Here is a 25,196-nt window from a genome sequence, read left to right on the forward strand (position 1 = left end):
TCACCCTTCATTCCTACCCACATCCCACCATGCTGGCTAGCAGAGTCAACCTCTGAAACGTCTCCCTCCCTTCTTCTATGCTTTTGCCTCGACCTCGCCATTTTTGGTCGGTATAAGCAGCCTCCAAACAGGCCTCTCTGCCTTTGGTCTTGCTACCTTGAACGTCCCGTCTCAGCACCACCGTCTCCAGAGGGCTCCATCTAGAACACTGCCCTAGCCACGCCCCTCACCCACTGAAACACTCTTTAAGGGCTAACCACAGCCTACAAGAGACAGTTCAACACCAAAACCAAACCAAATCCATTGCCAGCAAGTCTATTCCAACTCAGGGCAACCCTATAGGACATGGTAGAACTGCCCCATAGGGTTTCCAAGGAGCGGCTGGTGAATTCAAACTACTGACCTTTTGGTTAGCAGCTGAACACTTGCCTACTGTGACACCAGGGCTCCAAGTTCCTTATGGGGCTCTCAAATACCTTCTTTGTTGATCCCTGGGCCAGGATTCTCACCACATTCTTGTCATCCCATCCACCCACCTTCTGTATCTGCCCGCATTCTTAAAAACTTGCTCAGGTATAAAAACACCTCAGAATCTGCCAGAGGCCTTTTAGGAGCAGAAAGCACATGCGCAGAGGGATAATTAAAGGAGGCTTATTTATAAAGGTACTGATTACAAAGAGGCGGATAGGGTACAGGGGACTCACAAGGGAAAACGCAATAACTCTGGGCTAGTAGCCAGAAGTCCGTGGGTTGTGCCAACAGTTAACTCATCTGGCTGCTCGCTGAAAGTTTGGCAGTTGAAGTCCACCCAGAGGCACCTCGGAAGTAAAGCCTGGTGATCTGCTTCCAAAAAAAATCAGCCATTGAAAACCCTATGGAGCACAGTTCTATTCTGACACACGTGGGGTCACCATGATTCAGAATTGATTTGATAGCAACTGAGAGTAGCACCCTAGGCCTGAGAATACCAAGGAAGGTTAAGGGTTGCAGAAAGCAGAGAGAATCATCTAGATCAGTGCTACTCAGTGGATGGTGCACAGCTCAGTACTGGCCCATGAGCCATTTGTTCTTGGTCCATGCTCAGATAGCACAGAAATGAAGAGTAAGCATTCGAGTTTTAAAACAATGTGCCATTGGCTGTGACATCCAAGTATGTGACCATTTTTTCTGATAATTGATTTTTACTGTATTCTTACAAAAGCATTAACTTGAAGTGGATTGGGAATAAATAAAACCGGTCCTTCACTACAAATAGTTTGAGAAACACTGGTCAGGAACAGTGTTGCTCAACCTCAATGCTATCGGCATTTAGCCTAGATAATTCTTTGTGATTGTAAGGAGTGGGGGTTGGGGATGTCCTGTGCATTGTAGGGTGTTTAGCAGCATCCCTGACCTCTACTCACTAGATTCCAGTAGTAGCCCCTGACCCTCTAAAAAAAAAAAAAAAAATGACCCTCTAGACAATGCTAAATGTCTCCAAGGGGCAAAAATCAGCTCCCCTGCCCGCTCATGACTGAACCCAACCAAAAGCCAGAGCTCATGGCAGCACACTGGTCAGCCTTCTAGAGCACAGAGCTGGGTGGAGGAGAAGAGTGAGAATCTGGAGGGGCAAAAGCCACTATCTGGTGCAACTATCAGTCATAGCCCTCTTTATGAAAGACATACCCTGAAATCCTTATATATTTCTTTCCATCACATAAACTTGTAATAACTCTGTTAGCAGAAAACATGAATTGCTATTTTATGTTAAGCTGCTCCAACGCGTTAAATTTAATTAAGCTCACAAGCTCTAAAACACAATTTAGAACTGCAACCCCAAGCACTTACCCAGGAAAAACAAGTGTTAATGGCTGCTTCTGAGTTGGGTTTTTTTTTTTTTTTTCTGTTAATATTCATTTGGCATTTGTTCATTCAGCTTAACATTAGCAAATAATCTACAGCTGATACCAGAGTTTAAGAAGAAATTGTAGGAATGCACCAGTTATTTGCTCTCCGATCTGTTTTCCTCCTTTCTGCGGCCCTGCTCTGCAAGGTGGGAAACTACATTTCCCGGGCTCCCTTGCCCTCAGGCTTCCAGGTAGAGTTGTCCAATGTAGGTGCTGGAGGAAGATAGGCAGGGGGAAAGAAGGGAGAAGCTAGGTATTTCTTCCTCTTTTTCTCCTTTAAGTGGTATCCCCTGTCAGCAGCTGAGTCTCCCATTTGATTCCAGTACCCACAAGGCAACCCCCTCTGGAGTTCTAGCTCCTACCAGATAGCCGTGGATCTTGGGCTCTCGTCACCCTTATTCCTTCAGCCTTGGGTAAGGAGTTGGGGTGGGTGGGTGGATGACTCCTTACCCCCAGTTGACCCCTCAGCAATTGCATCGCTTGTCTAACCTAATCTTAGCACTGAATTCCCTCGTTTTTTAATTTTTTTGTTTGTTTTGTTTTTGTTGTTGAGAATATACACGGCAAAACATACACCAATTCAACAGTTTCTGCGTTTACAATTTAGTGACATTTATTACATTCTTCAAGTTGTGCAACCATTTTTACCCTCCTTTTCTGAGTTGTTTCTCCCCCATTAACATAAATTCACTGCCTCCTAAGGTTCCCATCTAATCTTTCCAGTTGCTGTTGTCAATTTGATCCCATATAGATTGTTCTTAAAAGAGCACAATGCTCAAGGCAGACTTTTTTTGTGGGGGGAGGGGACCAGGGCTTAATGAAAAGGACTCTGGGCTTCTTCAAATTTTTTTTTTTATTATGTTTTAGATGAAGGTTTACAAAGCAAATTAGTTTCTCATTAAACAATTAATATGCATCTTGTTTTGGGACATCAGTTGCCAACCCCATGACGAATCAACACTCTCCCCTTGTAGGCCTTGGGTTCCCCATTGCCAGCTTTCCTGTCCCCTCCTGCCTTCTCCTCTTTGCCCCTGGGCTGCTATGCCCATTAACTCTTGTTTTGTCTTATGGGCTTGTCTAATCTTTGACTAAAGTGGACTTCAGTACTGAGTTAAAAGGTGTCCAGGAGCCATAATCTTGGGGTTTCTCCAGTCTCTGTAAGACCAGTAAGTCTGGTCTTTTTTCCTGAGTTAGAATTTTGTTCTGCATTTTTTTCCAGCTCTGTCCGGGACTCTCTATTGCGATCGCTGTCAGAGCAATCAGTGGTGGTAGCCGAGTACCACCTAGCTGTGCTGGACTTAGTATGGTGAAGACTGTGGTAGTTGTGGCCCATTAGTCATTTGGACTAATCTTTCCCTTGTGTCTTTGGTTTTCTTCATTCTCCCTTGCCCCAAATGGAGTGGGACCAGTGGAGCATCTTAGATGGCCACTCACAAGCTTTTAAAAACTCAGGTGCTACTCACCAAAGTAGGTTGTAGAACATTTTCTTTATAAACTTTATGCCAGTTGAGCTAGATGTCCCCTGAGGCCATGGTCCCCAGCCCTCAGCCCAGTAATTCAGTCCGTCAGGGAGTCTGGATGTATCTGTGAAGCTTTCGTGACGTTGTGCTGACTTCCCCAGTATTATGTACTGTCTCATCCTTCACCAAAGTTGCCATTTATCTATTGTCTAGTTAATATTTTTCCCTCCCCATCCCTTCCTTCCCTCTTAACCATCACAGATTGTTTCTTTCTGCGTGTAAACCTTCTCATGAGTTTTTATAACAGTGGTCTCATACAGTATTTGTCCTTTTGTGATTGACTTATTTTACTCAGCAAAATGCCCTCCAGATTCATCCACATTGTGAGATGTTTCGCAGATAATCATCGTTCTTTATCATTGCGTAGTATTCCATTGTGTGTGTATACCATATTTTGTTTATCCATTCATATGTTGATGGGCATCTAGGTTGTTTCCATCCTTTCACTATTGTGAATAATGCTGCAGTGAACATGGGTGCGCATATGTCTACTCATGTGATGGCTCTTATTTCTCTAGGATATATTCCTAGGAGTGGGATTGCTGGATCATATGGTATTTCTATTTCTAGCTTTTTAAGAAAGCGCCATATCATTTTCCAAAATGGCTGTATCATTTTACATTCCTACCAGCAGTGCATAAGAGTTCCAAGCTTCTTGCAACCTCTCCAACATTTGTTATTTTGTTTTTTTGATTTGTGCCGGTAGCATTGGCGTGGAAATGGTATCTCATTGTGGTTTTCATTTGCATTTCTCTAATACCTAGTGATTGCAAGCATTTCCTCACATGTGTGTTAGCCACTTCAGTGTTGTCTTTGGTGAAGTATCTGTTCATTTCCTTTGCCCATTTTTTAATTGGATTATTTGTCTTTTTATTGTAGAAGTGTTGGATTTTCCTACAGATTTTAGAAATTAGACCTTTGTCAGATATGTCACAGACAAAATTTTTTCCCAGTCTGTAGGTTCTCTTTTTACTCTTTTGGTAAATTCTTTTGATGAACATAAGTGTTTGATTTTTAGAAGATCCCAGTTATCTAGCTTATCTTCTGGTATTTGTATGCTGTTAGTTATGGTTTGTATTCTGTTTATGCTATGTATTAGGGCCTCTAGCGTTGACTGTATTTTTTCTTCTATGATCTTTATAGTTTTGGGGTTTATATTTAGATCTTTGATCCATTTTAAATTAATTTCTGTGTATGGTGTGAGATATGGGTCCTGTTTCACTTTTTTGCAGATGGACATCCAGTTTTGACGACGCTGTTTGTTAAAAAGACTGTTTTTCTCCATTGAATGGACTTTGGGTCTTTGTTGAAGATCAAGTGATCATTTGTGGATGGATTTACATCTGGGTTCTCAATTCTGTCCCATTGGTCAATGTATCTGTCGTTGTACCAGTACCAGGCTTTTTTGACTACCCTAGCTCTCGAACATTGAGCAACTAAAGCAAAAAGAAGAAATGATGAAGTAAAAAAACTGAACAGAAGATTTCAAAGGGTGGCTCGAGAAGACAAAGTATTATAATGACATATGCAAAGAGCTGGAGATAGAAAATCAAAAGGGAAGAACACACTCGGTGTTTCTCAAGCTGAAAGAACTGAAGGAAAATTCAGACCTTGAGTTGTAATAGCGAAGGATTCTATGGAAAAAAATATTAAACGATGCAGGAAGCATCAAAAGAAGATGGAAGAACTACACAGAGTCATTATACCAAAAAGAATTAGTCGACATTCAGTCATTTCAAGAGGTAGAATATGATCAGGAACCGATGGTACTGAAGGAAGAAGTCCAAGCTGCACTGAAGGCACTGGCAAAAAACAAGCCTCCAGGAATTGATGGAATATCAATCAAGATGTTTCAACAAACAGATGCAGCACTGGAAGCTCTCACTGGTTTATGTTAAGAAATTTGGAAGATAGCTTACCTGGCCAATTGACTTGAAGAGATCCATATTTATGCCTGTTCCCAAGAAAGGTGATACAACCTAAAGTAGAAATTATCGAACAATATCGTTAATATCACGTTCAAGTGAAATTTTGCTGACGATCATTCAAAAGTGGCTGCAGCAGTATATCAACAAGGAACTGCCAGAAATTCAGGCCAGATTCAGAAGAGGATGTGGAACCAGGGGTATCATTGCTGATATCAAATGAATCCTGGCTGAAAGCAGAGAACACCAGAAAGATATTTACCTATGTTTCATTGACTATGCAAAGGCATTTGACTGTGTGGATCATAACAAATTATGAATAACATTGCAAAGAATGGGAATTTCAGAACACTTAATTGTGCACATGAAGAAACTGTACATAGATCAAGGAGCCATTTTTCAGACAGAACAAGTGGATACTGAGTGGTTTAAAATCAGGAAAGGTGTGTGTCAGGGTTGTATCCTTTCACCATACCTATTCTATCTGTATGCTGAGCAAATAATCCAAGAAGCTGGACTATCTGAAGAGGAACAGGGCATCAGGGTTGGAGGAAGACTCATTAACAACCTGCGTTATGCAGATGACACAACCTTGCTTGCTGAAAATGAAGAGGACCTGAAGCACTTACTGATGAAGACCAAAGACCACAGCCTTCAGTATGGATTACACCTCAGTATAAAGAAAACAAAAATCCTCACAACTGGACCAATAAGCAACATCATGATAAATGGAGAAAAGATTGAACCTGTCAAGGATTTCATTTTACTTGGATCCACAATCAACAGCCATGGAAGCAGCAGCCAAGAAATCAAAAGACGCATTGCATTGGGCAAAAAGGACCTCTTTAAAGTGTTGAAAAGCACAGATGTCACCTTGAAGACTAAGGTGTGCCTGACCCAAGCCATGGTATTTTCAATTGCATCATATGCATGTGAAAGCCGGACAATGGATAAGGAAGACCGAAGAAGAATTGACGCCTTTGAATTGTGGTGTTGGTGAAGAATATTGAATAAACCATGGACTGCCAAAAGAATGAACAAATTTGTCTTGGAAGAAGTACAACCAGAATGCTCCTTAGAAGCAAGGGTGGTGAGACTGTGTCTTACATACTTTGGACATGTTGTCATGAGGGATCAGTCCCTGGAGAAGGACATCATGCTTGGTAAAGTACAGGGTCGGTGGAAAAGAGGAAGACCCTCAACGAGATGGATTAACACAGTGGTTGCAACAATGGGCTTAAGCATAATAATTGTAAGGATGGCACAGGACCAGGCAGTGTTTCGTTCTGTGGTACACAGGGTTGCTATGAGTCGGAACGGACACAACGACACCTAACAATAATAACAACAGCTGTATAGTAGGTTCTGAGGTCAGGTAGTGCAAGTTCTCTTACTTTATTCTTCTTCTTCAACAGTGCTTTACTTATCTAGGGCCTCTTTCCTTTCCATATAAGGTTAATGATTAGTTTTTCCAACTCCTTAAAGAATGCTGCTGGTATTTGGATTGGGATTGCATTGTATTTGTAGATTGCTTTGGCTAGAATGGACATTTTCACAATGTTGAGTCTACCTATCCATGAGCTTGGTATGTTTTTCCATTTAGGTAGGTCTCTTTTGGTTTCTTGCAGTAGTGTTTTTTAGTTTCTTTGTATAGGTCTTTTACATCCCTGGTTAGACTTATTCCTAAGTATTTTACTTTTTAGGGGCTAATAAAAATGGTATTGCTTTCCTGATTTCCTTTTTGTAGTTTTCTTTATTGGTGTATAGGATCCAACTGATTTTTGTATGTTTATCTTGTATCGTGCTACTCTGCTGAATCTTTCTATTAGTTCCAGTAGTTTTCTTGTGGTGTCTTTTGGGTACTCTCTATATAACATCATATCATCCACAAATAGGGATAGTTTTACTTCTTCCTTACCAATTTAGATACACTTTATTTCTTTTTCTTGCCTTATTTCTCTAGATAGGACTTCCAGGACAGTGTTAAATAAAAGTAGTAATAAAGGGCATCTTTGTCTTATTCCTGTTCTCAAGGAGAATGTTTTTAACCTTTCTCCATTACGAATGATGTTGACTGCTGGTTTTGCACAGATTCCCTTTATTATGTTGAGGAATTTGCATTCTATATGTATTTTATTGAGAGTTTTTATCAGCAATGAGTGTTAGACTTTATCAAGTGCTTTTCTGCATTGAGTGATTACATCGATTGATTTTCCAGTGTTGAACCATCCTTGTATACCTGGTATAAATCCCATTTGGTCATGGTGTATTATTACTCTTATTTTTGATATGATGCTGAAATCTATTGGCTAGAATTTTGTTGAGAATTTTTGCATCTATATTTATGAGAGGTATTGGTTTGTAATTTTATTTTTTTGTGGTTTCTTTGTCTGATTTGGGTATCAGGGTTATGCTGGCTTCATAGAATGAATTCAGAAGTATCCCTTCCTTTTCTATGTTCTGAAATAGTTTGAGTAGTACTGGTGCGAACTGTTCTCTGAATGTTTGGTAGAATTATCCAGTGAAGCCATCTGGATCAGGGCTTTTTGTTGTTGTTGTTGGGAGTTTTTTTTATTACCTTTTCCGTCTCTTCTTTTGTTACAAGCCTGTTCAGATTTTCAACCTCAGTGTGTGTTAGTTTAGGCAGGTAGTGTGTTTCTAGAAATTTGTCCATTTCCTCCAGGTTTTCAAATTTGTTGGTGTACAGTTTTTGATAGTATTCTATTATGATCCTTTTTATTGTTTGGTTTTAAGAAGACTTCAGAGGGTATTTTTGGCTTAAGGTTTAAAGATTATCTCAGGGCAATAGTTTCAGAGGTTCATCCAAACTTCACGGCTCCAGGAAGTCTGGAGTCCTTGAGAATTTGAAATTTGGTTCAGCATTTTCCCTCTTTTGTCAGGATTCATCTACAGAATCTTTGATCAAAATATTCAGCAATGGTAGCTGGGTAACATCCAATTCTTCTGGTCTCATGGCAAAGGAGGCAGTTGTTCATGAAGACAATTAGCCACATGCTCCATATCCTCCTTTTTTCCCTGATTTTCCTTCTTTCTCTCTTGTTCCAGGTAAATAGAGACCTATTGTACCTTGGATGGCTGCTTGCAAGCTTTTAAGACCCTAGGCACTAGCAATGAAATAGGATGTAGAACGGAAGCACTAAGCATGTTATTGGTCAACTAACTGGGGTGTCCCATGAAACCACAACCCTAAACCTCCAAATCAAAGAACCAAATCCCATGAGATTTTTGGTTGTACATAAGCCGTCTCAGCAACACACTTTTTTTGTCATTGTTGTAAATATATTTATTACACAAGTTTTGCCAGCTGGCCCCCAATAAGTGAAGCAATTTTGAAAGAGAACAACAAAGTAGGAGGACTCACCTTTCCTAATTTTAAAACATACTATACAGCTATATCAAAAAAGTCTGACACTGTTATAACAATAGACACATAGACCAATGGAGTAGAATGGAGAGTTCAGAAACAAAACCACACATCCATAGTCAACCGATTTTGACAAGGGTGCTAAGTGCATTTGATGGGGAAAGAAAAGTCTCTTCAATAAAACAGTGCTGGAAAAATTGGATTTCCACATGCAGACAAATGAAACAGGATCCATTCCTCATGCCATACATAAAAACAAATTTAAATTAATCAAGGACTAAAACAATAAAATTCTTAGAAGAAAAAACAGAGGCAATGCTGTCAAGCTTAACTTTTTAATAATGGATTATCAAATATAATAGCAAAAGCACAAACAGCAAAGGACAAAATAATAAGACCTCATAAAAATTAAAAACTTTTATTATCAGACTTTACCAAAAAAAGTGAAAGACAAGCTACCGACTGGGAGAATATCTCAGAAATCACATATCCAACAAGAATCTAATAACCAAAATATATATAAAACTTGGACAACTTAACAACAAAAAGAATGACCCAATCATAAAATGGGTAAAGGACTTGAAGAGACATTTCACCTAAGAGAATATTCAATTGGCCACCAAACCCATTGTCATCAAGTCAATTCTGACTCAGAGAGACCTTATAGACAGGTTAGAACTGCCCCACAGGGTTTCCAAGCAGTGGCTGGTGGATTTGAGCTGCCAGCCTTTTGGTTAGCAGCCGGGTTCTTAACCACTGTGCCACCAGGGCTCCAAATGACCACCAAACACATAAGAAGATGTTTAACATCATTAGCTATCAGAGAAATGTGAATCAAAATCACAATGAGATACCATTTCACTCCCACTAGACTAGCTAAGATTAAAAAAGAAAAAAAAAAAAACAGAAATTAACTAATGTTGGCAAGAATGTAGGGAAATTGAAACCCTTACACTTGGCTGGTGGGAATGCAAAATGGTAAGCCTTTGTGGAAAACAGAACTGCTATACGATCCAACAATTCCACTTCTAGGTATATACCCAAAAGACTTGGAAGCAGAGACTCAGAAACTTGTGTACCAATGTTTGTTGCAGCACCAGTCACAACAGCCAAAAGGTGGAAATAACCTAAACGTCCATCAACCATCAACAGATGAATGGATAAACAAAATGTGATACATACATACAATGGAATACTAGTCAGCCAGTAGGAGAAATGGTGTCTTGATACATACCTACGATACGGATGGAGCTGGAAGACATTATGCTGAGTGAAAAAAGTCAGTCACAAAGGGAAAAACATTATATGATCTCACTTACATAAAAAGACAAGAAAAGGCAAATGTATAGAGAACAAAGCTTATTAGTGGTTACTGGGGCAGGAAGGAGAGGGAAGGAGAAGTTAACAGCGATGGAAATATCACACTGATCAAGTGTAGGGATTGCACAGGGATTACTGTAATTGCTGTCAATATGTTGTACACCTGTAAAAAGTTGAACTTCCTCTTTCGCAAGACCAAGAGTGTTTTTCCTTTTTTTTAAAACTGAATCCCGACTGATGCCAGGAGATGACCTATACATTGGCAAGAATATTCTACCTAACATCATTTTCTCCTTGTACTTTGGGGAAAAAAATCATTACTTCATGTCACATCTTGGCTTTACCTAGTGGAACCCCAGTTGTAGAGAGCACTTTGCCACCTCCCTGAATCACTCATCACTCCTCTGTCAAGCCACCTTGACCTCTTTGCCTATAACATTCCTTTTTCCTGGAAACCTCCTCCCTCATCCTCCACCCAGTGACCATAGCCTTGAAGCCCTGCCTCACATATTACCTCTGACCCCACACAGAACTGGTCCTGCTCTTTTTTCCACCATAGCCCTCCCCACACTGTGGGATTGCTTGTTCCTGCACGTATCTCCCTGGAGGACAGGGGCTGTGTGTTATCCATCTTTGTATCTCCACTGTCAATCATGATATCTGGCAGAGAGAGGCAACAGTGAGTAAATATTTACCCTGTGATTGATAAGTAAATGAAAGAGTGCTTCGCTAAATGTTAAGGCCTATACAAATGTAAGGGTTTCTTATTTAAATGCAATGGATGGCTAAAGGCGAGCTCTCTGACATTGTGGCTGGTGTGAGGAGGCCGTTCCAGAGAGGCACCTTGCCATATCCTGAATCCTTGAAGCTCACCTCACGGACTACTGAAGACCCTTCGTGGATACGCAAACATAGATATGTGCTTGGGGTGTGTGAGTGTGGGAGATGGGTGAATGTGTGTGTGTGTGTCTGTGTGAAACAAAGTGTGTGGATTATGGTGTGCATCTCAGAAGTATCATTTGGGAACTGAGTATGTGGGTATTTGTGAGTATACAGGAGACCCTGGTGGTGTAGTGGTAGAAAGCTATGTCTGCTAACCACAAGGTTGGCAGTTTCAATCCACCAGGTGCCCCTTGGAAACTCAGTGGGGAAGTTCTACTCTGTCCTATAGGGTCGCTATGAATCAGAATTGACTTGATGGCAATGGGTTTTTTTTTTTTTTTTTTTTTTGGTTTTTGTGAGTATGGGAGCCAGAGTGTAGGTGTTTAAGTACACATGGTATGTAAGGGGTTCTTAGGAGTTCCTGGCTGGTGCACCAGGCTAAGTGCTGGGCTCTAACCAAAAGGTTGGTTATTTGAACTCACCCAGAGGTACCTCGAAAGAAAGGCTTGGAGATCTACTTCTGAAAAATCAGCCTTTGAAAACTTTATGGAACACAGTTCTACTCTGCACATATGGGGTCACCATGAGTTGGAATGGACTCGATGGTTGCTGGTTTGCTGTTTTGTTAATTCTTGTTCCAGGCAGCACTAGCTACTGCTGCACATCTTCCGCTTAGCTCCCTGGGCCCCCCAGAGGCTTTTTCCTCATGTCCTCTGACACCTCTGGGGTGACTCCCTGTGTGACCTCTCCCAGAGACACTTGCAGGCTAAGCCTGTTTTTTTCCTAATGCATCAGAACGTTTGCAGCATTAAAGGCATTTTGAAGGAGTCCCTGGGTGGCATAAATGATGAAGCGCTTGGCTACTAGCAGAGATGTCGGCGGTTAGAACTCGTGCATAGGCTCCTTAGAAGACGGACCTAGAGGTCTGCTTCCGAAAGGTCACAGCCTTGAAAACCCTATGGAGCAGTTCTATTTTGCGTACACGGGGTCTCTAGGAGTCAGAACTGACTGGACGGCAGCAACAACAACAAAGGCATTTTGGGCATCAGGGAATGGGAGGGATTCTAAGAGTCTTCGAGAAGCAGGTAATTACTCCATCTGGACCAAACTCCACTCTCCTCCTTTTCTGGGCTCATGTCCAGACTACATTCCCCATATCCCATGCAGTCAGGGGTGTCCATGGGGTTAGTTCTGGTAGATGGATTCTAGTGGAAGTAGTGTGTGCCACCTCTGTGCCAGGTCTTCAAAATTGCAGGTGTGCCTCCCCCCACACTCCTGTTCCCTTCTGTGGTGACCTGGCCTTGACCATGCAGATGACAACAGGCCTTAGGAGTGGTGGAACCCGGGTGCCTGAGTCTGCACATGAAGAAGACCTACTGACTGACCAGGCATATCTGCCCTGCACTGTTCTAGGGTTGAGAAATGAACTTCTCTTGTGTTTGAGCCTCTACATTCTTGCAACCATGGGCAGCAGCAGTACACCTCCGCTACCTAATACAGCCTCCTGCAGATAAGATGAAGTGAGCCTGCAGGGTCTGTCATGTGTAGGTGTGTGTGCGAAAGAGAGGGTAAGTGTGTGAGGGTGACTGAAGGCGTGTCTGCATGTGCGTATGTGTGTAAGAGGAAGAAATCGGGGCTGGTGTCTGCACAAGATGCAAAGTCCTCGCTTTCCTGGAGTTGTCCCCAAACGCCACCTCTTTTATCTACATGTCTTCCCAGCCTCTGCCTTCCCCCAGCACCACCACTTCATAGGTGTCGCATGGCTTCCTGGTGACTCCCAGAACTAATTTGGAGAGACCATGTCAATCTTCCCGCACTTCATGTTCCTGGCTCAGCACCCTCGTTACTGGCTCCGTGCCTTCATTACTGGCTCTTCCCAGAACTACTGGCCTGCCAACCTCTCCAGCCGCCCGTGAAATCTCAGACCATGTGAAAGGGCCTCATTAAACTGAGGCAAGCTGCCCTGGCTCCCCAGCCTCTCCCTCTTCCTGCAAGCCCCAAAGGGGCCTGCTTCCTTCCCTGCACAAACTGCAAGGGGTTTGCAGGGAGCAGGGCAGAGGACATACACGGGGTTGGTTCTATCCTGCATGCCATTTATTGAGTATCTATTACATGCTAAACTTTTGATATGCAGGGTCTCTTTTAATCTGCACATTGCCTCTATGAGGTAGGAACAATTATCCCCACATTAGGGATGAAGAAACTAAGGCTCAGGAAGGTAGGTCACCTGCCCAAGTTCACACAGCTGGTAAGGGGTTGAGCCAATGTTGTAAGCCAGGTCAGCCAGGCCACTAAGTATGATCTTCACTATACTTTCATTGTTGTTGTTAGCTGTTGTCGAGTCAATTCTGATTCATAGTGACCCCATGCATGCAGAGCAGAACTGCACCTTGAAGTTATCAAAGCTATGACCTTTCAGAAGCAGACACCAGGCCTGTCTTCCGAGATGCTTCTGGGTGGATTAGAACTGCCAACCTTTTGGTTAGTAGTCGAGGGCTTAACTTTTTTGCGCTAGCCAGGGACTCCTTCCCTAAACTCTATTATCTTGAACTGAATTTAACAGAATCAGATTTTAGAAGGAAGAAAGTCTTAGTCAGGCCAGCTATTTGACAGCAATTAAAAATGTATATTATATGTTACTTTACAATGATGGTTAACCTTTATTGAGCACTTACTATGTCCCAAACACTGTTCTGAGAAGTTTATATGTATTAACTAATTTCATCTTCCCACCAAAGCAGGAGAGAGGTACTATTATCACCTCCATTTTACAGAGAACGAAACTGAGGCCTAGGGAGTTTAAGTGGCTTGCCTAAGGTCTCAAAGAGAGGGTGTTTGTGCACAAAGGTGATAAATTGAACACAGAACTATCACATTACCTCAATTTATGCTCATGCTAACCCTGGGAAGTACGTGGCATAATTATACCCATCATTTTAGAGACAGTGGTTAACCGAACTGCCCTGTCATCACAGAGCTAATTAGGGGTGGAGATGGGATTACAAATTAGGGGTGACGAGGATGGTCGCTACTTCAGGATGCACGCTCACGGATGCTCTGAAGGAAGAGAGGAAGCCATATGGACGTCTGTGGGTGGGGTCGCCAGGCAAAGGTGGCTGCCAGTGCAAAAGCCTTGAGGCAGGAACAGAGAGGAGGCCAATGGGGCCTGAGCAGAGATGGAAACGGGAAATGGTAGGAAATGAGGTCACCAAGGTGGTAGGAAATGAGGACACCAAGGTGGTAGGAAATGAGGTCACCTGGCCAGAAGCCAGGTTCGGGAGAACTTACAAGTACTTTCACTCCGTGTTCCAACTCTGATGGATTTGCTGGGTGCCAGTGTCGGGAAGGAGCCCTGGTGGTGCAGTGGTTACGAGCTTAGCTGCTAATCAAAAGGCCGGCAGTTCAAATCTACCAGCCGCTCCTTGGAAACTCTGTAGGGCAGTTCTATTCTGTCCTATAGAGTCGTTATGAGTTGGAATCAACTGGATGGCCACAGGTGAGTGTTCAGAAGGATTCTGAGGCTGTGTTCAATCACAGTGGGACAGAGTATGATCGGCTAGAAGAATCTGTGTCTCATGTTTGCTGTCCCTGGTCTCCCTAGGCTAGATCGGAGAAACACCAGGCTTATCGGTACAAGTTCTAGAGTCCTCTCTTTAGGTGTCTGTTACCAAATGCTGGCTGTCCCTAAACACGGGACCCTGAGCACTGGGAAGGTGCATGGCTGCTATTCAAATGAGACTGTCAAAGAGCTGCTGTGACTCAGTGAGGGCTCCAAGGATCAAAATCTCCTAATCGACGAAGCAGTGGCCAGGGGCTCTGTCCCTGCCCTGTTACCTGTGCCGTCCTGAGACCACGGGGTTCCTCCAGGTGCCCTGAGGCACGCCTGCCTTAATGCAGCTCCTTTGCCCTGTCAACAGGCAAATGGAGCCACGTTCCTGTCAACACCATGAAGTTCTCTGAGACAGAGCACTCCAACTGCTTCAATCCTCAGGAGCACCCAGACATTCATTCCGACAGTTCTCGGAACAGTAGGCAGGGTTGGGGGTCAAAATTCTGAACTGACCTATGGGCCCCTTCCCTTGTTCCCCTCCCTCAGCCTCTTCTCTGCAAGCAGCGAGAGCGACCCTGTTAAAACCCCGGTCAGATCCTGCTCTTCCTCAGCTGTAACCCCTCAGCACCTCCCAGCAGAGCCAAAGTCCTCCCGTGGACTGCAGGCCCCACGTAATCTGCCCCCTCGCCTCTCCGGTCTCCTCCCCTACACACCTCCCACCCTCTGCTGCTGACTCTGTACCAGTCACCTGGCTGCCCTCTGTCCTTCAAACCTGCCGATTATGTCCTGCCTCAGGGCTCTTGCACTGGCTGTTCCTTCTGCCTAGATGCTCTTCCTCCAGATGTCCACATGACTCCCTCCTTTGCCTCCTTCAAGTCTTGCTCAAGTGTCACCTTCTCAGGGGACTATCTCTGACCACGCCATTTAACATTCTAGGTTTCCCCTCCATTTCTGTCCTCTCCTCCATATTCCCCATTGTGCATTTATTGCCTGGCAGATGGTACCATTTACTTATTTGTTATGCTTACTGTTAATTGTCTATTCTCCCTTCCCCACTAGAAAGTCAGCTCCATGAGGAACCGGGTTTTTGTTTTTGACATGTTTTTCTCACTGTTTCCCTAGCACCTAGAACAACACTTAACACATAGTAGGTCCTCAATAAACATTTGCTGGATGGTGAATGAAATGAATGCTCTGTATCTGCACTGTCCAAAACAGTAGCTACATGTGGCTATTTAAATTCAAATTAAGATTAGATAAAATTAAAAATTCAGTTCTTTAGTCCCTCTAGCCACATTGCAAGTGCTCAAGTCACAGTGGCAAGTGACTTCCTTTTTGGACAGTGGGGCTGTGGGAGTTTCTATCACTGCAAGGAGTTCAATTACTGAGAACTGTTCTAGAGCACACTGAGCATACTTATCCATGTACCCCAGCCTGTGGTATAAAGACTATGACTTTTTATTTAAGACCTGATACCCAAACAGAGGGGCCAGTCCGGGTAACACTGTCCATTTCAGGCACCATTCACGGCAATGGAAGACTTGGTCATGAAGGCTTCAGTCTAGTTCTTTGGGCTGTCTGGCTCCCTGGGTGTGTCTCCATGACTCTGGAAAGTGTCACCCCTTCCTTTTGTTTCTACTATCTCCCCTCAGCCCCTAGGACCTCTGGCGTCAGTAGCTCTCTCTGAGGTCCCCCAGGCCTGGCTCAAGCTCGCCTACCACCCGGAGTGTTTGGAGTCCACCTAACACACTCAGCCTGTGTCAGGCCCTTTCCCAAACCTCAGCCCTTCCCCTCCACCCCACACTGAAGAGCTGCCTCACTTTCCCTATGGTCCTCAAAGAGGACCAGTCCTTGGCCAAAGTGAGTATTTGAGCTCCTTCTGGTCCTTTGTTTCTATATCCTTGTTCCTGGTTTTCTGACTCTCATTTCCAAGATACCCATTACACTTCTGATGTTCAAGTCTCTATTAGTTAGGAAAAATCCCTGATAAATCCAGTAACAATGATACATATCACTCCTCCCAGGAACACCTACCATTAAAAGAGGAGCTGAAGAGGCAGCAGAATGCAGTGATTGTAAGCACAGACTCTGGAGTCAGACTGCTGGGTTCAGATCTTGGTTCTGCCACTTACTAGCTGTGTGACTTTGGGCAAGTTACTTAACCTCTCTATACCTCAGTTTCCCAAAATACCCTATTTCAGTAAAATGGGCCATTCACAGTCTCTGCCTTAGAAGGTTGTTATAAGGATTAAACAAGTCATGGCTCATAAGGAGCTTGGATCAGTGTCTGACACATAGCAAATTCTACCAAAGGTTTGCAATAAAGGAGTGGGTAAGGTGGGATTACATGGCACAAGGTAGAATTGACTCAATGGCACACGACAACAACAACAATGCTGAACCAAAAGAAAAGTACCTCTGATGGTGGAAATCCAGGCCTTGCAAACCTCAGGCAAGCTAGAAACTGGGAGGCTTAGGCAGGTCTGAACCCTGGCAGGGCTGCCAGGGGGCCATTGTGGCATCAACACTCACAGTAGGGCGTGTTTCCCCCCCCAAATACAACTCAACTCTGAAAATCTTTTTCAGAAGACACGTGGCAACGGTGTTAGTTAAGCCCTGGCTCAGTGATGGCAGTGATTACTGGAAATTAGGTCACCGTGAGCTGAGCTTTAACAGGCTGCCTCTGTGCTCGTCTCCCCAGAGTAAGGGCTTACCTGCTGACAGGTAGGGATCACACCTGGGCAGGCCCTGGCTTTGGTCCCTGCCTCAGGAAATGCAACAGATCCAGCTGCCCAGCCAATGCCTGGGAAAGTTGTCAGCCTCTGTCATCAGTGGAGATGACCATGTGGGGAAGGGACCAGCTCTACGGTGCTGCTTCATGGGAAGGATAAAGCAAAGAGAGGCAGAAGTACTGGGTGCTGGTATTGGATCACCAGCGTCCAAACCCCAGCTCCATCGCTTACAAGCTGTGTGACTTTGGGCAAACTACTTAGCCTCTCTGTAAAATGGGGTGGAGGGTACAGCTTACCTCACAGGTTGCTGTAAATTGCACAGTGCCTGGTCTATAGCAAGTACTCAATTTACTTAGTGATTGCTATGGAGGGAGTTGTCCAGTACCAACACGAGTAAACACACAATACCAGCTAGTGAGGCAGGCACACAGCCCAGCTCAGCAACCAGCCATCCTGAGGTCTGGCAGTCTGTCCTGGCACCAGCCCCTGGATCCAGCCTGCCCTCCAGCTCAGATGCTTCTCTTGCTGAGTCACCAAGATGTCTGCTGTCTCTTTCTAGTTCTTCCTCTGCCATCTCCACTTACACGCCATAGGAACTCTGGGTTGAGAGGGGCCCTGAAAGTCACTGAGCTCATCAACCCCTCCATAACATGACCATCTGCTCACACACCTCCAGTGACAGGCAGCTCACTACCTGCCAAGGCAGCCAGTCCCAGCTTTGGGCAACTCTGAGTGGTTCAGAATCCCTGCTCATGTTGGGCTGTGGTCTGACAGCCTGCTACTTCTGGAGTCACCTGGATCACGTCTGTTTCTTTCTTTTACACATGTCGGTGCTTCCCAAACTGTGAGGCAGCTGTCTCATCCCACCTCGAATTTTTCACCTGTCCAGAATTAATGCTTCCCTTCCTTCCGACCATTTCCTCGTGACGCAGTTTCTAGTTTGCATCCTGGCTACTCCCCTCTGATCATATGCCAGTTTGTCTTGTGCCCTCTTCTCTATGGAGGAGGAGGTACAATCAGCAGAGAACAGTCAGACCCCACTTTTCCCCATCTGACATCACACTTCTCTTGAGGGCCCCCAAGAATATATTCAGCTTCCAGAAAGCTAGATCCTGTGGGTGGCTCACACTCAGCAGATAGTCATTGAAAACCCCCTGTGTTTCCCCAAGGCCACTATTATGCCACATTGCTATCCCTTCTGTTCTTGGTAAGCAGGGTTTCTGTCCTGGCTGATCTAGCTGAGCTCCCAGCCCATGCAAGGCCTCTGTTTCTCCTTCTTTCTGTCTCTCCTTATCCAAGTCTCTAGGGATGTAGAAACTTTCTCTGTCTTTAATTGTCCTTGGCCTCTGGGTCCCAAGGACTAAGTCTTGGAGGAAAGAGCGTTGGTTTTGGAATCAGACAGAAATCCCTCTTTGAGGGCCAGCTCTGCCTCTGACCAGTGGGGTGCTCCTAGACCTTGTCTTTCCTCTCTCAGAACCTGTTTGCTCACATGTGAAATGGGGATAATTAACGCCAACCTCCTGTGTTGGGTGTAAGAAATCAAGTCAGTAGAGATAAAGATTGACATCCCTGCCCTGCCCCTCCCAGGGCCCTTTAGTACAACCAGACTGTTGAAAATGATGATAATAATTGCCACTTATCTCCTGGAGGAGCCGAGAAGAGCTTGTCGTTGTTGTGTGCTGTCCAGTCGATTCTGACTTATAGTGACCCTATGTAACAGAGTAGAGCTGCCCCATTGGGTTTCTTAGGCTGTAATCTTTATGGGAGCAGCTCGCTAGGTCTTTTCTCCTGCAGATCCACTGGTAGGTTCGAAGCGCCAACCTTTCAGTTAGCAGCCTAACACTGAACCACTGTGCTACGGCTTGTTCAATAACAATTCATTACTTGCAGGAGAAACACAGAAGGAGTCAGACCAATTATACGTCATTGTAAACTCAGGAGTGTGCAAAATGAAGATTCTCCACCAGCCCCGTCCAGCTGGTACAACCAGCAAACACCGAGTTACCTCCACCTGATGGTGAAACTGACTGGAGAATTCGCCCTAGTTGGCAGATCTGTAATTTCATGGGGGCTCCACCCAGGGCATGCTTCCCTGCAGTACCAGCCTCCTCCAACATGCTACCACAGAGCAAATTCTGCCAGGTGGACTAAAGAGGAGAGGATGGTGGCGTGTGTTTGTCACTTCAGTGTGGCTGATGCACACTAATGGCAGTCAGTGTCGGCAGGGGCTTCTTGATCTGTTGTTTAGGGGCTTGGTTGGCCCTGTTAGATCTGAAGCAGTAAGCAGCATTTGGGGAGGGGACATAGGGTGAAGGACAATGGCCCCTGGCTGTCTGCTTTTCCACATGTGTCCTTGTACCTGAAGAATAGGGCAGCTCCCAGACAAGAACTTGGCAGGAATCAAATGCGCAAGAAGTTGCTGAAGATGATGCATGGTGGGTCACAGCATAAGCTGTGGAGACAGCTGGGCCTGGATTTAAACCCCTCTGTCATTGCCTTTTTTGCCATTGCCTAGCTGTGTGAGCTTGGGTGGGTTAGCTAAGCCTCTCTGCCTTGGTTAGATAGGAATACTAGTACCTACTTCATAGGAAAGGGCAGTGGTAGTTCAGTGGTAGAATTCTTGCCTTCCACACAGGAGACCCAGGTTCGATTCCTGGCCAGTGCAACTCATGCACAGCCACCACCTGTCTGTCAGTGGAGGCTTATACGAGGCTTAGGTGATGCTAAACAGGCTTCAGTGGAGCTTCCAGACTAAGACAGAGTAGAAACAAAGGCCTGGTGATCTACTTTTGAAAATCAGCCAGTAAAAAGCCTATGGGCTACAACTGATCAGGAGGAAGACGCAGGACAGGGCAGTGTTTCATTTTGTTGTGAATGAGGTCATCAGGGAACATAGGCTGACTTGACAGCAGCTAACAACAACCACTTCATAGGAATAGTGTGAGGAGCAAATGAGGAAAAGTGTGTTACACTCCTGGCACATCGTTGTTTTTAGGTGCCATTGAGTTGGTTCCAACTCACAGTGACCCTATGTACAACAGAATGAAACACTGCCCAGTCCTGCACCATCCTTGCAATCACTGTTATGTTTGAGCCCATTGTTGTAACCACTGTGTCAATCCACCTTGTTGAGGGTCTTCCTCTTGGCATGGTACCTGGCAACAAATGAGCGACCAGTAAATACCAGGTTTTGTTACAGTGACGATGGCAAAGTCAACACAAATCAGGATGAAATGGGTCCATCTTGCTTGAAGTCCTCAATCATCTCAGGGATGGATTCTGGCATTTCCAGTTATCATGCCCTTCCTCTGTCAGATCAGAAGTGCCCAGAAGAAGGAAACTGTATCAATCCTTTATGCACTATAGTAAAAAAAGCGTGGGGCTCCATCATTCGCTGACTGTGAAGCTAGGCAAGAACCTCACTCATTTTTCTCATCTGCAAAATGGGGCAAATGATATTGATCATACAGTGTCTTTGTGAAAATTAAATGCAATGATATCTGTTCAGCACTCAGTACAGTGCTTAGGAAGTCACGCAAGGAAAAGTAGTCATGACGACATGGCTTCATCATCTTACCAATAAAAACCAGTAGCAGTAGAGTCAGTTCTGGCTCATGGAGACCCCACGTGCATGAGGAGAACTGTGCTCGATAGGGTTTCCAATGGCTGAATTTTCAGGAATAGGTTACATTGCCAGACCTTTCTTCTGAGGTGCCCCTGGGTAGGCTTGAACCTCTAACCTTTAGGTTAGCAGCCAAGTATGTTAACCATGTGCACCACACAGCGACTCCAGCCCCACCATCTACTAGCTGAGAATTTCTTGAGCAAGGCAGTATCACCTCTTTGAACCACTATTGCCTTGTCTGTCAAAAAATTTGACCCCACAGAACTGTGAAAACCAACTAAGATGTGTCTACTATAGATAAGTGGTAAAGCATTTGCTCATGTAAGCTGTCGTCTGTTGTAATGAGGCCATTCGGTGCCCAACTCTGAATGCATGTCCAAGAAACTCACTGGCACTTCCTTGGGGCTGCTCCAAGCTGTGTGCCTGGAGGCTGGACCACAACCACAACCTCATGGCCTACTGGATGTTCGGCTTCCTGAGTGGTAGCGTCATTCTGCGTGCTGCCTCACCCTGCTGAGAGAAACCCTTTCCACCCGATGGTCAGGAGGAGCCCACTCAGCATTTCTCGGGGCTGTGTTTCTGCTGATCCTCCCCGGACACCCTCTGCTGCTAACGAGCAGGCTGGCCAGGAAAGGATGAATTAAGGTTGGGGGAGAAACTACTTCTAGAGACTTCACGTGAGCAATGGGGAGAGCACTCTGTCCAGCCAAGCCCTGGTCCTGGAGCCCAGGGGAAGGAAGATGGGGGAACAGAGCTGTCCCCACCCACCAAATATCCTCAGGTCGGGCTCGAGGGTTGAGGCTTGAACCCTGGTCTGTCATGGACGTGCCATGTGACCTCGGGCAAGTCACTTTCCTTCTCTGTTCCTCAATGTCCAATTCTGACATTCTAGAATTCCACAAGAGCATCACCAGAAGAGGGGTGACAAAAACAAGGCGGAGGTGGGAGGAGGGCAGGTGGACACAACCATCAAAGGGCTGTTGGGGTGCAGGCACCAGGTCCTCAAACCTAAAAGCACACAGGATTTGGCACCAGAGCAACTGGGGTCCAAATGTAGACCCCACAATTTACTGGCTGTAGAATCTTTACCACAGTACTTAAGTTCCCTATTTCGGTCTCCTTGTAAAAGCCATTTGCAAGCCTAATTTGTAGAGTCATAGGAGGGTAATAAAAAATGTATGCAAAGCCATGGCATATAATATATATGTATATTCTGAATGCTTACCTACTTTATTATCTAGCGATCATCTATCTCTCTATTTTTCAACAATCATCATCATTACCATCATCTTATTTTATAGAGAACACTAACACCATGACCCAGCCCATCTCCCAGAGGGACATTTCACGGTGGCGGATGGTGAGCTACCTGGGAGCTCTGGTAGTCCCTGCACTGCATGGGAAGATGAGTCCTGCCATGGGATTTATTGGAAACCCTGGTGGCATAGTTGTTAAGTGCTTCGGCAGCTAACCAAAAGGCCGGCAGTTCAAGTCAACCAGGCGCTCACTGGAAACCCTATGGGGCAGTTCTACTCTGTCCTGTAGGGTCCCTATGAGTCAGAATCAACTCAGTGGCAATGGGCAATGTGTATGGGATTTACTCACTAGCCAGGAGCTTTGAGATGGGGCTGGCCTGGCCTGGAGATGCCCCATCCTGGTTTTGACTGAGAACATCAAAAAACAGCAGTATTATCATCTTTCTCTTCCCCTGCCCCGCCCCAAGCCCATGGACAGCCAGCTCCTCCAGGACAGCTAGCACAGAATATGTCCACTAGATGCCCTGCAGTGTCCATGGAGGACACTAGTAATGGAAGTAATCACATGAGCAAATAGCATGTGAGTATATTAGGCTCATACCTGTGACTTTCTGGGAGTCTCTCCAGCACTGTTTGTTGGGATGCATGGTCTGGGGACCCCAGGAGTTGGTCTGGTCTCCTTCCTCTCCTGCCCCAGCTTGGGGGAGGCCATGCTGGGCTGCAAGTGGGAACGGGGCTGAGAAGGAGCTTACCTACTTTATTATCTAGCGATCATCTATCTCTCTATTTTTCAACAATCATCATCACCATCATCTTATTTTATAGAGAACACTAACACCATGAACCAGCCCATCTCCCAGCGGGACATTTCGCAGTGGTGGATGGTGATCTGCCTGGGAGCTCTGGTAGTCCCTGCGCTGCATGGGAAGATGAGCCCCGCCATGGGGACTTGACAGCAATTAACAATATTTTATGGTATATTTGTTGAATGAATGAATGTATTTTATTCATTCGGCACACATGCGTGTCACCCCTCTTGTGTGCCAGTCAGTCAGCTAAATGCAGGGGACCCACAGTCAGCTGAGGCATTCCCTGATAGCGTGTCTGTTTCCACAGGAGATGAGTGAGGGTGAAGGACAAACCTTCCTTCCTTTGGTATGTATCATATAACAGGGGTGAAGCACAATGATGAGGAGCTTTGGAATCAGACAGACCAGGGTTCAAATCCTGGCTCCGCCACTTACGAGCTGTGTGACTGTAGGCAAACCACCTAACCTCTCTGTGCCTCAGGTTTCTCAGTTGTAACATGGGGATGATAATAGAAACTCTCCGCATCATACTGTTGTTGGGCAGATTAGATGAATGAATGTCATCAAGCACTGAGGACAGTGCTTGGCACACAGTTCAGTCAGTGTTCGCTATTATTATTACACTCCACTGCAGCTTGGAGGTAAGAATGAAGTAGTTGATCCATGTGAAGAGTTGAGCACAATGGCTGTCATACGAGGTGAAGGTGCTTAATAAACACCCCTCACCCCGCTCCTGCCCACCCCTTAATTCTCAGAAAGGAAAATTCCTGACTTCCCATAGTCATGGAACCCATATTTTTGGGCCCTTTTGGGTTGTTGTAGTTAGCTGCTGTCAAGTTGGACCCCAATCATGGTAACCCCATACTCAATGAAAGGAAATGCTGCCTGGTCCTGGACCATCCCCATGATTGATTGTGGATCAAACCATTGTGATCCATAGGATTTTCACTGGCTGACTTTTGTAAATAGATCACCAGGCCTTTCTTCCTAGTCTGTCTTAGTCTGGAAGTTCTGTTGAAACCTGTTCAGTATTATGGCAACATGCAATCCACAGATGACAGATGGGTGGTGGCCGTGCATGAGATACATTGGCCAAGAATCAAACCCAGGCCTCCTGCATGGAAGGTAAGAGCTCTACCACTGAGGCACCACTGCTCCCTTTAGGTTAGGACATTATTTTTGTTATGTGCAGTAGGGTCAGTTCGGACTCACAGCAACCCTATGTACAATAGAGCCAAATGTTGCCTGGTCTTATGCCATCCTCACAATCATTGCTATGTTTGAGCCCATTGTTGCAGCCATGGTCTCAATCCATCACACTGACAGTCTTCCTCTTTTTTAACATTAGTTATCAATAAGCTTATTACTTTTTTTTTTTTAATCAAGGGAGGATGCAAGCAACCCCTTACATCCCACCCCTACCCCCGCCCCCCCACCACAGGCTACACAGCTCCTGTGTCCTAGATGTAGCTAACACAATGTGACTGGCAAGGCCATCCTCTGAGGGGTGTGAGAGCAGCTCAGACTATGCAGGGCTCAGAGCACTAGCCTGGGACTCAGGTGCCTGGAGCTTTCTCCCAGCCCCGCAAACCCTAACTGGCCATGTGACAGGCAAGTCACTTCATCCCTCTGGGTCTTCGCCCTTCCTTGGCCTGTCGAGGGGTTGGGATTAGACTACTTCTTAGGTCTTTCCAAGTTCATTCACTCAATCAGGAAAAGTTTATGGAGCATATTATTTGCCAGGCACTGCTCTAGGCACTGGGGATACCCTGTGACCACAACAGACAAATGGCCCTGCCTCGTGTAACAGACAATAAACATCAAACATCACAGTCAGTAAATTACTGAGTGTTACAAAGTGGAATGTGCTTTGGATAAAAGAAAACGTAGAGCAAGTTGAGAGGGAAGAAGAAAGCGTTAGGGGGTAAGGAGGGCAGGCTCAACTTTAAATAGGTTAGTCTGGGATGACCTTATTAAAAAGGTGGCATTTGAGGGGAGGGACATCTTACATTCTAGGAATCTAGGAATCTCAGTGATTCTTAAAACACCAGCTGTGGTTGAGTCGACCCCAGCTCATGGTAACTTCATGGGTGTCAGAGTAAAACTGCTCTATAAGGTTTTCAGTGGCTGATTTTTGGGAAGTAGATCGCCAAGCCTTTCTTCTGAGGCACGTCTGGGTAGACTCGAACCTTCAACCTTTGGGTTAGCAGCTGAGCATGTTAACCATTTGTACCACCTAGGAATTCCCAGTGATTCTTAACACTGCTACATTCTAGAGATAGCACTATTTGGGGGGCCCTGGAGTT

The 25,196-nt window shown here is 45.1% G+C and overlaps 1 protein-coding gene and 1 non-coding gene across 3 annotated transcripts in view; one reads left to right on the forward strand and one right to left on the reverse strand.

Moving 5' to 3' along the window:
• The window catches only part of LRFN2 (leucine rich repeat and fibronectin type III domain containing 2), a 280,140-nt gene that overhangs the window by 3,742 nt on the left and 251,202 nt on the right, over nucleotides 1-25,196 (reverse strand). The gene's annotated exons all lie outside the window — the stretch shown is intronic.
• TRNAG-UCC (transfer RNA glycine (anticodon UCC)) lies at nucleotides 19,795-19,865 on the forward strand. The gene has a single exon. It is a non-coding gene; the product is annotated as a tRNA-Gly (tRNA).

Source organism: Elephas maximus, chromosome 1 (assembly GCF_024166365.1).
Source record: "Elephas maximus indicus isolate mEleMax1 chromosome 1, mEleMax1 primary haplotype, whole genome shotgun sequence".
Classification (NCBI taxonomy): Eukaryota; Metazoa; Chordata; class Mammalia; order Proboscidea; family Elephantidae; genus Elephas; species Elephas maximus.